Below are 13716 nucleotides of genomic sequence, written 5' to 3' on the forward strand. Positions count from 1 at the left end.
ACATGAAAAAATGCTCAACATCCCTCATAATCAGAGAAATGCAAATCAAAACCACAATGAGATACCATTTCACACCAGTCAGAATGCTATCCAAAAGTCTTGCATTAAATGCTGGAGAGGGTGTGGAGAGAAGGGAACCCTCTTACACTGTTGGTGGGAATGCAAACTAGTACAGCCACTATGGAGAACAGTGTAGAGATTCCTCAAAAAACTGGAAATAGAACTGCCATATGATCCAGCAATCGCACTCCTGGGCATACACACCGAGGAAATCAGAATTGAAAGGGACACGTGTACTCCAATGTTCATTGCAGCACTGTTTATAATAGTCAAGACATGGAAGCAACCTAGATGTCCATCTGCAGACGAATGGATAAGAAAGCTTTGCTACATATACACAATGGAGTATTACTCAGCCATTAAAAAGAATACATTTGAATCAGTTCTAATGAGGTGGATGAAACTGGAGCCTATTATACAGAGTGAAGTAAGCCAGAAAGAAAAACACCAGTACAATATACTAATGCATATATATGGAATTTAGAAAGATGATAATGAGTACCCTGTATATGAGACAGCAAAAGAGACACAGATGTATAGAACAGTCTTCGGGACTCTGAGGGAGAGGGTGAGGGTGGGATGATTTGGGAGAATGACATTGAAACATGTATGTTGTCATATGTGAAACGAATCACCAGTTCAGGGTCGATGCATGATACAGGATGCTCAGGGCTGGTGCATGGGGATGACCCAGAAGGAGGAAAAAGGGAGGAGGGAGGTAGGAGGGGGGTTCAGGAGGGGGAACTCATGTACACCTGGGGCGGATTCATGTCAATGTATGGCAAAACCAACCAATATAATATTGTAAAATAATTTGCCTCCAATAAAAAATTTTTTAAAAAAAGATAATAAGCCAAAAAAAAAAAAACTGTGGAGAATTATTATATGAGAATACCAGACCACATTAACTGCCTCCTGAAACACCTGTGTGCAGGTCAAGAAGTAACAGTTAGACCTGGACATGGAACAAACAGACTGCTTCAAAATCGGGAAAGGAGTGCGTCAAGGCTGTATATTGTCACCCTGCTTATTTAACTTACATGCAGCATACATCATGCAAAATGCTGAGCTGGATGAAGCACAAGCTGGAATCAAAATTCCTGGCAGAAATATCAGTAACCTCAGATATGCAGATGACACCACTCTAATGGCAGAAAGGGAAGTAAGACTTAAGAGTCTCTTGATGATGGTGAAAGAGGAGAGTGAAAAATCTGGCTTAAAACTTAACATTCAAAAAACTAAGTTCATGACATCTGGTCCCATCACTTCATGGCAAATAGATGGGGAACAGTGACAGATTTTAATTTCTTGGGCTCCAAAATCACTGTGGATGGTGACTGCACCCATGAAATTAAAAGATGCTTGCTCCTTGGAAAGCAAGCTATGACAAACCTAGACAGCATATTTAAAACCAGAGACATTACCTTGCTGACAAAGGTCTGTATAATCAAAGCTATGGTTTTTCCAGTAGTCATGTACGATGTGAGAGTTGGACCATAAAGAAGGCTGAGTGCCAAAGAATTGATGCTTTCAAACTGTGGTGTTGGAGAAGACTCTTGAGAGTCCCTTGGACAGCACGGAGATCAAGCCAGTCAATAATAAAGGAAATCAACCCTGAATATTCACTGGAAGCTGATGATGAAGTTCCAATACTTTGGCCACCTGACACAAAGAGCCGACTCATTGGGAAAGACCCTGATGCTGGGCAAGACTGAAGGAAAAGAAGGGACAATAGAGGATGAGATGATTGGATGGCATCACTGACTCAATGGACATGAGTTTGAGCAAGCTCTGGGAGATAGTGAGGGACAGGGAAGCCTGGTGTGCTGCCGTCCATGGGTCACAAAGAGTCAGCAAGGACTGAGCGACTGAGCAACAGCAGTGGGTGTGAGGCGGCATCTCAATGATTCTCATTGGCGGTGACTCAGTTTCCCACCCTCAGCTCTAACCTACTTTTCCTCCACATCTCCACACCAATAGACTCTGGGAACCAGACACTAGGACATTTAAAACAACTAATATATGGAGGAAATTAGAAAGTAATTTCACATGCTCAGGAAAAGGCTCAGAAAAGAGCCTCAAGAAAACCTTAAGTTTACACTTTAGATGGATCACTGGCTCAGAGACAGTTTACAAAAATAAGACAATAACAAAGAGCAAACCCTGGTGAAGGGATAATCTGATTTCCAGAGTGACACTATTAGATTCAGAAGTCTAGCATTCAACAACAAAAATCACAAGTCATAGAAAGAGGAAAGTGTGGCCCATTCAAATGGTAAAATAAGTCAACATACTGTCCCTGAAAAAGACCAGATAGCAGATCTACTAGACAAAGATGTTACAACAACTGTCTTAAAGATGCTCAAAAAATTAAAGGATGATGCAAGAAAGTCAAGAAACTGCACTGTGAACAAAATGGAAACTCAATAAAGAGACAGGATTTTCCTGGTGGTCCAGTGGTTAAGCATCTGTCTGCCAGTGCAGGGGACATGTGTTTAATCCCTGGTCCAGGAAGATTCCACACACCATGGGGCAACTGAGCCAATGAGCCACAGCTACTGAGCCCAACCCTGTGCGCAGCTACTGAGCCCACATGCTGCAACTGCTGAAGACTGCAAGACTAGAGGTACACGTCCAAGAGAAGCCACCACAGTGAGAAGCCTGCACACTGCAACAAAGAGTAGAACCTGTTCACTGCAACTAGAGAAAGCCCATGCACAGCAATGACGACCAAGCACAAACATAAATACATTACATAAATAAATTTTTTCAAATAGAGATAAAAAAAAAACCTAAAAAGAAGTTCTGTAGCTTTTGAAAAGTACAACAAGCTTAAAAGTTCACTGTGCATGCTCAGTTGCTCAGTCACACCTAACTCTTTGTGACCCCATGGACACAGGCTCCTCTGTCCATGGAGTTTTCCAGTCAAGAACACTGGAGTGGGTTGAATTTCCTACTCCAGGGGATCTTTTCAACCCAGGGATCAAACCTGCATCTCTCATGTCTTCTGCATTGGCAGGCAGATTCTTATTACTGAGCCACCTGGGAAGCCTTAAAATTCACTAGGAGGATTCAAAAACAGATTTGAGTAGGCCAAAGGAAGAATTAGCAAACTTGAAGACTGGGCCACAAAAATTATCAAATCTGAGGATCAGAAAGAAAAAAATTGAAGAAAGGTGAACAGAGACTAAGGGATCTGTGGGACATCATCGAGTGTACCAACATAAGCATCATAGGAGTCCCAGAAGAAGAGAGAAAAGGGAAAGAGAGAATAGTTGAAGAAATAGTGGCTGAAAACTTCTCAAGCTTAATGAAAAACAAGTATAAACATCCAAGATGGTCAATAATCTCCAAGTTAAGATGAACTGAAAGAGACCTACACCAAAACACATCATAATCAATCTAGCAAGAAAAAGAATCTTGAAAGCTGGCAGAAAGAAGCAAATTATCACATACAAGGGACCCTCAATAAGATTATCAGATTTTTCATCAGAAACTTTAGAGTCCAGAAGACAGTGAGTCAATATACTCAAAGTGATAAAAGAAAAAACTTTCAACCAAGAATCCTATAACCAGAAAAACTGTTTTTAAGAATGAAGAAGAAATTAAGACATTCCCAGATAAACAAAAGCTGAGGGAGTTCCTTACCATTAGACCTGCCCTGAAATAAATGCTCAAGGGAGTCCTGCAAGGTGAAGTGAAAAGACACTAGATGGTAACTTAAAGCTGTATTGAAAAATGAAGATTTCAATAAAGGTAATAGATGGGAAATTATAAAAGCTATTACAAAATTGATGTGTAATTGCATTTTTTGCTTTCAACATGGTTTAAGAAATTAACACATTTAAAGAAAAAATTATTAGTGTAAAAGCTATTATTGCTGTAACTTTGGTTTGTAACTCCAAATCTTGTTTCCTACATAATATAAAGGACTAATTAATGCATTTTAAATGATTATCAGCTTATGTTTAGGGGTGTAGAATGTATAAAGATGTAATTTTGTGACAACAACAATCAAAGAAGGTGGGGTAAAAGCTGTAAAGGAGCTGTGCTTGTATGCTAACAAAGTTAAGTTGATATAAATTCAAATGAGAGTGTTACGACTTCAGAATGTTAAATGTAATCCCCACAGTATCCTAGAAAATAGCTATACAATATACATAAGAGGAAATAAGAAAGGAATTTAAACATTTCACTACAAAAAAAAAAAAAAAACACACAATTAAACCCAAAAAGTAACAGGAATGTAGGAAAGGGGAGCAAAAAAGCTGTAAAGCATATAGAAAACAATGACAGTAGTAAGCCTCTTCTCATAATTAATTACTTTAAACATAAATGGATTAAGCTCTCAAATCCCAAGACAGATTGGCATGTATATAAAAACACAACTCTATAGCTATATGTATAGCTCCAACTTTATGCTATCTACAAGAGAATCATTTGATATCCTAAGACAAGCAGGTTGAAAGTGAAAAGATGGGAAAAGATTTAACTGCAAACAGTAACCCAAAGTTACTGGGCATGCAGGGGATGAGGCTATGGTAATATCAGACAAAACAAACTTTAAATCATAAAAGGTTATAAGAGACAAAGAGGAATGTCATATATTATAAAAGGTTTAACACAGAAAAAAAGATATAACAATTATAAACATTTATATATCTAAATTTCCAGGCAAGAACACTGAAGTGGGTTGCCATTTCCTTCTCCAGGAGATCTTCCCAACTCAGGGATTGAACCCACGTCTCCCACATTGTAGACAGACGCTTTACCGTCTGAGCCACCAGGGAAGTCATATATCTAATTACAGACCATCAAAATATAATAAATGCAGCAAAAATGGACAGAACTGAAGGGAGAAATAGAGAGCTCCATAGTAAGAGTTGGAGACTTCAATACTCCACTCACAATAGTGGATAAAATAACTAGACAGAAGGTAAGTAAGGAAATAGAAGACTTAAAAAGACAATAAACCAACTAGATATAATAGACATATATAGAACACTCTAGCCAGCAACAAGAGAATACATATTACTCTCAGGTGCACATAGGACATTGTCCAGGGCAGACCATATGTTAGGCCACAAGTCTCAAAGTTTTTAAAGATAGATATTATACAAAATATTTTCTTTAGTCCACAGCAGGATTAAAGTTAAGAAATCAATAACAAAATTCACAAAATTTTAGAAATTAAGCAACACACTCTTAACCAATGGATCAAAGAAAAACTCACAAAGGAATCTGGAAAATCCCAGAGATGAGTAGAAATGAAAACACAGTGAAGGTGCAGCCAAGACAGTAGACTAGAACTGAGCTCACTTCCTCACATGGGCACACAGAACTTATAACTAATTACAGAGAAACTATCAATGAGAACAATCTGAAGACCAGCAGAAAAGATTTAAAGAAGGAACCACAATGAGATGGGTAGTGATGGTAGAGACACAATATGATCTGGCCCACACCACCACCCTCTCAGGTAGACAATCCACAAATGGGAAGATAACCACAACTGCAAAGGTTCTTTCCAAAGAGGGAGGGGTCTGAGACCCACCTTGAGATCCCCAACTTGGAGGCCCTGTACCGAAAATAAGACCCCAGAATGTGTGGCTCTGAAGGGTGACAGGGCTTGTATATGGGAGAACCAGAGGGGTGTAGAAAACAGAGATTCCTAAAGGGAACACAGTAATCTCACAGACTTCAAGTCCCAGTGCAGACTCAATACTTTTCAGGGATTTGGGTCAAACTCACTGATTTGGAGAGCCTCTTGGAGGCTACTGAAACTTCCCCTGGTGTCATAGACACTGGCAGCAGTCATTTTGGGGAGCTCATTCTACCACTAAGATACTGGTGCTGGCAAGCATCATTCTGGAATCCTCCCTCCAGCCACCCACAGCAGACTAGCATCATTCCCAGGTCCCTCTGGCCCCACAGCCAGCCAGCCCAGGACCCATCCACTAGTGGACTGGCATTAACCCCAGGGCCTCTCAGGACTAACAGCCAGCCACCCAAGGATTAGGCCACACCAAGAAGCAGGCCAGCACCAGCTCTGGGCAACCCCCATGCCATGCAACCAGCCATGCCAGGACCCCTCCCCATCTAACAGCAAGCCAACAGGGGTGGCTTGAACTAGGGCTGTGTAGTCAACTGGGCTAGGGATCAGATCCATTTATCAATGTGCCCACAGTAGTCATACCAACCACAACATAACAGTCAACACAGCCTACATGAGGTGACCAGAATGCAGTGGGCTCCCCTTCATTGAATGTCTTCTACATAAGGCCATTTCCTCAAGATTAGGAAACACAACTGAATTACCAACACATGGAAACACAGAATTAGGCAAAATGAGGAGACAGAGGAGTATGTTCCAAATGAAGGAACAAGATCAAACTGAGAAGAAGTAAGTGGAGATAAGCAATTTACCCAACAAAGAGTTCAAGGTAATGATTATAAAGATGCTCAACTAACTCAGAAGAATGGATGCATACAGTAATAAGTTTAAAAAGAGTTAGAAAGTATAAAGAAGAACCAAACAGGGCTAAAGAATACAATGACTGAAATAAATAATACAGTATAAGTGTTACCAAGTCCAAGCTCACTCTGCTCGCCGCACAACAGGTCAATGAATCCAAGAGATGAGGTGTTGAGGCAAGGAAGAGACTTTAATCGGACAGCTGGCAGGCCGAGAAGATGGCAGGTTAGTACCTCAAAATAACCATCTTATTGGGGTCTGGATGCCAGGTTCTTTTATAGGTTAGAGATGAGGGGAGGTGAGGAAGCAAAGTAAAAAGGCCAGTAATCTTGCAAACATCTCCTAGAATGGCAAGCCTCAGGAAAGAGATGTGTTAATTTCTTCCTTCCTGCCATCCACATGTAGACAGGACTCTGAACAAAGGAACTTTAGGCAGAGGGGCAGGATTCTCTGAGGTAAACCATTCTGTATGATTATAGTTACAAAAACAATGAAAAGCAAGTCAAACAGTTCCAACATGGAGTCAGAATTGGCTTCCTCCCTGAAATAAAAGGAATCAACAGTAGATTAGGTGACACAGAGGAAAAGACTAGTGAACTAGAAGACAGTACTGGAAATTATCCAAGCTGAAGAGATAAAAGAACAAAAAGAATTTTTAAAAATTAGGATAACTTCTCTAACAGGAGGCAAGAATAATATAATGGTGAACAGACAGACTCAATCTTCAATAAATGGTGCTGGGAAAACTAGACAGCTACACATAAAAGCATGAAAATTAGAACATACAATGAGGATGTGGAGAAAAAGGAACTCTCCTACACTGTTGCTAGGAAAGTAAATCGGTACAACCACTATGGAGAATAGTATGGAGGTTCCTTAAAAAACTAAAAATAGAGCTACCGTATGATCCAGGAATCCCACTCCTGAACATATACTCAAAGAAAGCCTTTCTTTGAAAAGATACATGCACCCTAATGTTCACCACAGCACTATTTACAATAGCCAAGGCAGGGAAGCAATCTAAATGTCCATCAACAGAGGTATGGATAAAGAAGATGAGGCATATATATACAATGGAATATTACTTAGTCATAAAAAATAATGAAATAATGCCATTTGCAGCAACACAGATGGACCTAGAGATTATCATGCTAAGTGAAGTAAATCAGAGAAACACATATATCATATGATATCACATTTATGGAATCTAATTTTTTAATGATACACATGAACTTATTTACAAAACAAACAGACTCACATATTTTTAAAACACACATATGGTTACCAAAGGGGGAACAAGGTGGGGAGGGATAAATTAGGAGCCTGGGATTAACATACACACACTAATATACGTAAATAATCAACAAGGATCTACTGTGTAGCACAGGGCACTACTCAATATTCTGTAATAACCTATATATTCATAGAATCTGAAAAAGAACATGTGTATAACTGAATCACTTTGCTATATACCTGAAACTAACACAACATTGTAGATCCTCCAATAAATTTCTTTAAAATGAGGATAGTTTAAGAGAACTATGACAAAATCCAATATACTAACACTGGCATTATATGGGCTGCAGAAGGAGAAAGACAGAGAGAGGTGAACAGAACTTATTTAAAGAAACAATAGCTGAAAACTTCCATAACCTGGTAAAGGAAACAGGTTCAGGAAGCAGAGAATGACCAGTGAGATGAACCAAAGAAGTTTGCACCAAGACATATTATAATTAAATGGCAAAATTAAAGGAAAAGAGAAAATCTTTAAAACATCAAGAGAAAGGCAAACAGTTATGCACAAATAGACTAGAAGCCGACTTTCCAGTCAAGAAAGGAGTGGCACAATATGTTCAAGTGATCTAAGGAAAAAACATACAGCCAAGAACCTGGCAAAGCTATCATTTTGGTTTTAGAGGACAGATCAAGAGTTTTACACACAAGCAAAAGCTAGAAGACTTTAGCACCACTAAACTGACTTTACTGGAAACATTAAAAGGACTTCTCAAAGGAAAAGAGACCACACTAGAATGTGAAAAACACAAACACCTCATTGGTAAAGGCACACATACAGTAAAGGTAGTAGATCAACCACTGATAAAGGTTCAGTTCAGTTGCTCAGTCATGTCTGACTCTTTGCAACCCCATGGATTGCAGCACAAGGCTTCCCTGTCCATCACCAACTCCTGGAGCTTTCTCAAACTCATGTCCATCGAGTCGGTGATGCCATCCAACCATCTCAGCCTCTGTCGCCCCTTCGCCTCCTGCCCTCAATCTTCTCCAGCATCGGGGTCTTTTGCAAAGAGTCAGTTCTTCACATTAGGTGGCCAAAGTACTGGAGTTTCAGCTTCAGCATCAGTCCTTCCAATGAATATTCGGGACTGATTTCCTTTAAGACTGACAGGTTTGATCTCCTTGCAGTCCAAGGGACTCTCAAGGGTCTTCTCCAACACCACAGTTCAAAAGCATCAGTTCTTTGGCACTCAGCTTTCTTTTTGGTCCAGCTCTCACATCCATATGTGACTACTGGAAAAACCATGTCTTTGATTAGAGGAACTTGTCTGCAAAGTAATGTCTCTGCTTTTTAACATGCTGTCTAGGTTGGTCATAGCCGTTCTTCCAAGGAGCAAGCGTCTTTTAATTTCATGGCTGCAGTCACCATCTGCAGTTGTTTTGGAGCCCCCCAAAATAAAGTCTGTCACTGTTTCCATTGTTTCCACATCTGTTTGCCATGAAGTGATGGGACCAGAAGCCATGATCTTCATTTTTTGACTGTTGAGTTTTAAGCCAGCTTTTTCACTCTCCTCTTTCACTTTCATCAAGAGGCTCTTTAGTTCTTCTTCGCTTTCTGCCATAAGGGTGGTGTCATCTGCACATCTGAGGTTATTGATGTTTCTCCAGGCAATCTTGATTCCAGCTTGTGCTTCACTCAGACCGGCATTTCACGTGATGTACTTTGCATGTAAGTTAAATAAGCAGGGTGACAGTATACAGCCAGGACATACTCCTTTCCCAGTTTGGAACCAGTCCATTGTTCCAGGTCCGGTTCTAACTGTTACTTCTTGACCTGCATACAGATTTCTCAGGAGGCAGGTAAGGTGGTCTGGTATTCCCATCTCTTTAAGAATTTTCCACAGTTTGTTGTGATCTACACAGTCAGAGGCTTTGGCGTAGTCAATAAAGCAGATGTTTTTCTGGAACTCTTCTTGCTTTTTCAATGATCCAACGGATGTTGTCAATTTGATCTCTGGTTCCTCTGCCTTTTCTAAATCCAGCTTGAACATCTGGAAGTTCATGGTTCATGTACTGTTGAAGCCGGGCTTGGAGAATTTTGAGCATTACTTTGCTAGCGTGCGAGATGAGTGTAACTGTGCGGTAGTTTGAGCATTCTTTGGCATTGCCTTCTTTGAGATTGGAATGACCTTTTCCAGTCCTGTGGCCATTGCTGACTTTTCCAAATTTGCTGGCATATTGAGTGCTGCATCATTCACAGCATCATCTTTTAGGATTTGAAAAAGCTCAACTGGAATTCCATCACCTCCACTAGCTTTGTTTGTAGGCCCACTTTACTTGGCATGCCCAGATGTCTGGCTCTGGGCGAGTGATCACACCATCGTGGTTATCTGGGTCATGAAGATCTTTTTTGTACAGTTCTTCTGTGTATTCTTGCCACCTCTTCTTAATATCTTCTGCTTCTGTTAGGTTCATACCATTTCTGTCCTTTATTGAGCCCATCTTTGCATGAAATGCTCCCTTGGCATCTCTAATTTTCTTGAAAGGATCTCCCATTCTATTGTTTTCCTCTATTTCTTTGCATTGCTCACTGAGAAAGGCTTTCTTATCTCTCCTTGCTATTCTTTGGAACTCTGCATTCAAATGGGTATACCTTTCCTTTTCTCCTTTGCCTTTTGCTTCTCTTCTATCCACAGCTATTTGTAAGGCCTCCTCAGACAACCATTTTGCCTTTTTGCATTTCTTTTTCTTGGGGATGGTCTTGATCATTGCCTCCTGTACAATGTCACGAACCTCTGTCCATGGTTCTTCAGACACTCTATCTAATCTAATCCCTTGAATCTATTTATCACTTCCACTGTATAATCATAAGGGATTTGATTTAGGTCATCCCTGAATGGTCTAGTGGTTTTCCCTACTTTCTTCAATTTAAGACTGGATTTTGCAATAATGAGTTCATAATCTGAGCCACAGTCAGCTCCCAGTCTTGTTGTTGCTGACTGTATAGATCTTCTCCATCTTTGGCTGCAAAGAATATAATCAATCTGATTTTGATATTGACCATCTGATGATGTCCATGTGTAGAGTCTTCTCTTGTGCTGTTAGAAGAAGGTGTTTACTGTGACCAGTGTGTTCTCTTTGCAAAACTCTGTTAGCTTTTACCCTGCTTCATTTTGGCCAAATTTGCATGTTACTCCAGGTATCTCTTGACTTTCTACTTTTGCATTCCAGTCTCCTATGATGAAAAGGACATCTTTCTTGGGTGTTAGTTCTAGAAGGTCTTGTAGGTCTTCATAGAATCATTCAACTTCAGCTTCAGGATTACTGGTTGGGGCAAAGACTCAGATTACTGTGATATTAAAAGGTTTGCCTTGGAAACGAACAGAGATCATTCTGTCATTTTTGAGTTTGCACCCAAGTACTGCATTTTGGGACTCTCTTGTTGACTATAAGGCCTTTTCCATCTTTTCTAAGGCAATCTTGCTCACAGTAGTAAATAAAATGGTCATCTGAATTAAATTTGCCCATTCCAGTCCATTTTAGTTCACTGATTCCTAAAATGTCAATGTTCACTCTTGCCATCTCCTGTTTGACCACTTCTAATTTACCTTGATTCATGGACCTAACATCCATCTTTGCATAATCATGTTTTAACTATTGTGGATAATACAGCTATGAACATGGGTGTGTAAATGTTTCTTTGAGAATTTGCTTTTACTTCTTCTGGGTTTATGCCTAGAAGTGGGACCGCTGGCACTAATAATTCCATGTATAATCGTTTTGTGGAACCAACATACCAACTATACCTTTTTACATTCCCACAAAGAGTGCACAATGGTTCCAGTTTGTCCATGCTTCACTAAACCTGTATTGTTTTTAAAAAAATCAGTAGCCATCCTAATGGGTGTGAGATGGTACCTCATTGTGGTTTTGATTTGCATTTCCCTAATGATTAGTGATGCTGAATATCTTTTTGTGGCCACTCACATACCTTCTTTGGAGAAATGTCTATTCCAAGTACTTTGCTAATTTTGAATTGTTGTTGAGGTGGTTTTTTGTTTTTGTTGTTGAGTTTTAGGAGTTCTCTATATATTTTATTAATCCCTTATCATATATATGATTCTCAAATATCTTTTCTTACCATCATGCGGTTTTGCCTTTTTACTCTTTTGACTGTGTCTTTTGGTACACAAGATGTTAAATTTTCATGAAGTCAAATTTGTGTATTTTTTCTGTTGTTACCTTTGATTTTGATATCATATCAAAGAAATTATTGCCAAGTGCAATGTCATGAAGTTTTTGTTCTATCTTTTCTTCTGAAATTTTTTATTGTTTTAATTTGCAGTTAGGTCCTTGATTCATTTTTAGTTAATTTTGTATATGGTGTTATGTATGGATCCAGTTTAATTCATTTGCATGTGGTTATTGTTTTCCCAGCATCATTTGTTGAAAAGGCAACATTAGCACCTTTGTCAAAAATCATTTCACTGTATGTGTGTTTATTTCTAAACACTCTGTTTTATTCCATTATTCTATGTTTGTCCCTCTGCCTATCTCACATTCTTGATTACTCTAACTCTGTAGTAAGTTTTGAAATTAAAGTGTGTGTCCTGCAGTTTTGTTCTTTTTTCCAGACACTTCTGGCTATTTGGGATCCCTTGAGATTTCATGGTCTAGTGGTTTTCCCTACTTTCTTCAATTTAAGTCTGATTTTTGGCAATAAGGAGTTCATGATCTGAGCCACAGTCAGCTCCTGGTCTTGCTTTTGCTGACTGTGTAGAGCTTCTCCATCCTACGCTGCAAAGAATATAATCAATCTGTTTTTGGCGTTGACCATCTGGTGATGTCCATGTGTAGAGTCTTCTCTTGTGTTGTTGGAAGAGGGTGTTTGCAGTGACCAGTGCATTCTCTTGGCAAAACTCTATTAGCCTTTGCCCTGCTTCATTCCATGCTCCAAGGCTAAATTTGCCTGTTACTCCAGGTGTTTCTTGACTTCCTACTTTTGCATTCCAGTCCCCTATAATGAAAAGGACATCTTTCTTGGGTGTTCGTTCTAAAAGGTCTTGTAGGTCTTCATAGAACCATTCAACTTAGGCTTCTTCAGCGTTACTGGTTGGGGCATAGGCCTGGATTACTGTAATATTGAATGGTTTGCCTTGGAAACGAACAGAGATCATTCTGTCGTTTTTAAGACTGCATCCAAGTACTGCATTTCGGACTCTTTTGTTGAGCATGATGGCTATTCCATTTCTTCTAAGGGATTCCTGCCCACAGTAGTAGATATAATGCTCATCTGAGTTAAATTCACCCATTCCAGTCCATTTTAGTTCACTGATGCCTAGAATGTCTATGTTCACTCTTGCCATCTCCTGTTTGACCACTTCCAATTTGCCTTGATTCATGGACCTAACATTCCAGGTTCCTATGCAATATTGCTCTTTATATCATCGGACCTTGCTTCTATCACCGGTCACATCCACAACTGGGTATTGGTTTTGCTTTGGCTCCATCCCTTCATTCTTTCTGGAGTTATTTCTCCACTGATCTCCAGTAGCATACTGGGCACCTCCTGACCTGGGGAATTCCTCATTCAGTATCCTATCATTTTGCCCTTTAATACTGTTCATGGGGTTCTCAAGGCAAGTATACTGAAGTGGTTTGCCATTCCCTTCTCCAATGGACCACATCCTGTTAGATCTCTCCACCATGACCCACCCGTCCTGGGTGGCGCCGCACGGCATGGCTTAGTTTCATTGAATTAGACAGGGCTGTGGCCCATGTGATCAGATCAGCTAGTTTTCTGTGATTATGATTTCAGTGTGTCTGCCCTCTGATGCCCCCTCATAATACCGATCTGATAGATAGAGTGCCTGATGAACTCTGGATGGAGGTTCATGACACTGTACAGGAGACAGGGACCAAGATCATCCCCATGGAAAAGAAATGCA

The sequence above is a fragment of the Moschus berezovskii genome, chromosome 15, assembly GCF_049115385.1.
Source record: "Moschus berezovskii isolate FMDL1 chromosome 15, NW_MosBer_1.0, whole genome shotgun sequence".
NCBI classification, from domain to species: Eukaryota; Metazoa; Chordata; class Mammalia; order Artiodactyla; family Moschidae; genus Moschus; species Moschus berezovskii.